Source organism: Lissotriton helveticus, chromosome 8, assembly GCF_964261635.1.
Source record: "Lissotriton helveticus chromosome 8, aLisHel1.1, whole genome shotgun sequence".
NCBI classification, from domain to species: Eukaryota; Metazoa; Chordata; class Amphibia; order Caudata; family Salamandridae; genus Lissotriton; species Lissotriton helveticus.
Window position 1 is genome coordinate 149097806 of NC_136069.1, and position 3750 is coordinate 149101555.

Consider the following 3750-nt stretch of genomic DNA (forward strand, 5'->3'; position numbering starts at 1 on the left):
TTGAGCCGAAGTAAGTAGCAGGTGTGCTTGAACTGAGCAAATTTTATCCTATCATATGAACTCCGCGTTCAAACTGCTTTTTATTAACCAATGACAAAGATGCTTCTCCAAATATTAATTAGCACCCTACTTTTTTTTAAAAACAATGCTTTGCATCTCCCAATCAGTTATCGTTTTGTATGAGAAAAAAAAATGTAGCATTTTAGGGTTTAAGATAGTGCAGTGGCTTTTGGGTAATGTAAGAATTGTGCTGCAGGTAGTATTTTAGAGTTTATGAAAATGCAGTGGTGTTTCTGTAGTGTAGGGGTTCATGTTGAGAGTAGTGTTTTAGAATTTAGGGCAGTGCAGTGGTGTTTGTGTAGTGTAGGGGTTTGTGCTGGGGTAGTGTTTCAGGATTTAGAGTAGTGCAGTGGTGTTCCTGTAGTGTTGGGGGTCATGTTGGGGGTAGTGTTGGTATATGTGTAGTGTAGGGGTTCATGCTGGGGATAGTGTTTCAGGGTTTAGAGCAGGGTAGGTGGTCATGTTGGAGGTAGTGTTTTAGTGTTTAGGGTAGAACAGTGGTGTTTGGGTAATGTCGGGGGTCGTGCTGGGGGTAGTGTTTTAGAGTTTAGGGTAGTGTTGTGGTGTTTGTGTAGTGCAGGAGTTCATGCTGGGGGTAGTGTTTCAGGGTTTAGAGTAGTGCATTGGTGTTTGTGTCTGTAGGGGGTCATGCTGCGGGTATTGTTGGTGTTTGTGTAGTGTAGGGGTTCATGCTGGGGGTAGTGTTTCAGGGTTTACAGTAGTGCAGTGGTGTTTCCGTAGTATAGGGGGTCATGTTGGGGGTAGTGTTTTAGGGTTTACAGTGGAACAGTGGTGTTTGGGTAGTGTAGGGGGCTGTGCTGGGGGTAGTGTTTTAGAGTGTAGGGCAGTGCAGTGGTGTTTGTGAAGTGTAGGAGGCCGTGCTGGGATAGTGTTTTAGGATTTAGGGTACTGCAGTGGTATTTCTGTAGTGTAGGGGGTCCTGCTAGGGGTAGTGTTTCAAGGTTTACAACAATGCAGTGGTGTTTCGGTAGTGTAGAGGGTTGTGCTGAGGGTAGTATTTTAGAGTTTAGGATAGTGCAGTAGTGTTTGGGTAGGGGGTCGTGCTGGGGAAGATTTAGGGTTTAGGGTAGTGCAGTCGTGTTTGGGTAGTGTAGGGAATCGTGCTGGGGTAGTGTTTTAGAGTTTACGACAGCACAGTAGTGTTTGGGTAGTCTTTGGGTAGTGTAAGAGATCGTACCGACAGACTGACTCACAAAGTTCGGATTCGACGGACGGGCTTCTAAAGACATAGCTGCGACCTGGTGATATGAGAAGAGGCAGCATATCTCACAGACACAGATGCCAGTGTTGCCTCGCAGAGGTAAAACTGCGGACCTCATGGCTTCTACACGGAGAGATGCGAGCTGACGCAGTAAATCACAAAATGACTGCCAACACATCCTGGTTTCAACAGTTCACAGCCAATAAGCCGCAAGCTTGTTCTCGTAGCTCCTCAGCCAATCACATGTCAGAATTCCCAAATATCGATATCTGTAAAATTTGATATTTCTCAAAACCTACTGAACGGATTTACACCATTTAAACAAAAGCATGCTTTCTGGACCAAGACCTTTCTCCCTGCCAAATTTGGCGTATATCCATTCAGCATTTTCACCTGTAGTCTTCTATAAAGTTTCTTATGGCAATTGCATGGAGAAAACACGTTTTAGGACCCTCTTTTTTCTCAGCCCCTCCTACACCAGTCACCGCCAAACTTTCAATATAAGAGCTAATCCAAAAAAGAGAAACTTTTTGGATAATTTCATAAAGATTTGTCAAACGATTCCAAAGTTACAAGCACATACAAGGCTCCCAACATAAGTGAAGCCCCAGAGCTGCGCGGACCCCAGCGGACCCCCACAAACCCTGCGAACCCCTGCTATTATTTTTTGAGAAATACCCCCAGAACCTACTCCACCAAAAGGCATCATTAATATGAAACGCGAGAACCTGCAACCCCACCACAAATTTTTGCTGAATTTTTAAAAAGTTTTTGGGACCCTGGGGGTCCTTCTGGGACCCCCTGAGCAGACCTAGGGGTCAGGGTTTTTCTACCCTGCCCCCTTCTCTTGTTTTATACCTTTGTTTCTGGATGACTCGCTTCTACCGAGCCACAAGATGGCTGCCAACACTTCCTGGTTTGGAGTGCTGGCATTCATAGTGAAGATCGCGCATGGGACTTAGGCCCAGATATCAAAACTTTTATTTTTCTAATTTCTCAGCAAATACTGAACGGATTTACACCATATTTTTAAAAGATTGCGTTCTGATCCAAGCACTACCTTTCTGCCAAATTTGAAGTAATTCCGTTCAGTAGTTTCGGCTGTAGCCTTACACAAAGTTTCCTATGGGAAAATTATTATTTCACTCTTATTTTTTGAATTTCTCAAAAACTACTGAACGGATGTACACAATTTTTAAAAAGGCCACTTTCTGCCAATTTTGGGGTTATTCCGTTCAGCAGTTCGAGCTGTAGCTCATTGCAAAATTTCTAATGTCAATTAACATGGAGAAAATTACTTTTGGGACCCCCTTTTCTCTCAGCCCCCGCTTGATGAATCACCCCCAAACTTTCAGGATATGAGCTGGCCTGGATAGACTTTTTCTTTGGAGAATTTCAGAAAGATTCGTCAAAAAATGTTTTTCCTATGGAAACTAGGTTCCAACTATAACTACCTACTGGTGACTGCCAGTAGGATATATATATAGAGATATATATATATATATATCTATATATATATATATATAGATATATATATATATATATGTATTTATTTATTTTTTCACTTAAAAAACAAAGGTTAGCAGGAGGTTATAGTTAGGCTGACATTTCACTCATACAAAACCAGAAAAATTCAGCCGTTATAGTTGCCAGAGTTAGCTATAACTTGTGCCCCCCAATGCACTGCTTATGACCTCACATATTACATCACTCATGACATGGTGAGTGACATCACTCATGACTTCAGTGATGGCACATCCATATCATCTCTGATGAACCCACTAATACCCCTATATAATCTTTTAAACACCCACTGCCACTCCCACACAATTCACAAACCCATTGACAGAGCCATACCAGTACTTACACAGCCACTCATTAATTCATAGATTTACACAAATATCCACTTGTTCACCCATACTGCCACTTATACACCCGCTCAGTCACCAATACAGCCATTGACATATCTACTCATATACCCGTACAGGCACTCACACACTGAGTGAGCCTCCCATAGAACGTCTCACACTCCTACACACTCACCCATACAGTCAATCATACAGGTTCGTACTAAACCAAACAGTTACAAACGCATCCACGTACTTACTCATGCAAATAGTAACACATATTCAGTCACTGACAGAAGCATCTACTCATCCATATAGCCACTCTCACATTCACTCACACATACAGCCACTCTTATACCCAGTCACTCACCTATTCTGCCTTTCACATACACATTTCACATACACATTTACTGACACAAGCACTCAATCACCGCCACAGCCATACAGACACTCACTCACCCATACAGCTTCTCACACATGCACTCACTACCCCATACAGGCACTCATTCACCCACTCACTCCTCCATATAGGCAGTCAGCCACCTCCTCACTTCCACACACAAACACCCATACAAACATAGAGATAGTCAACCAATCAATTACCCATATAGCCATTCACAT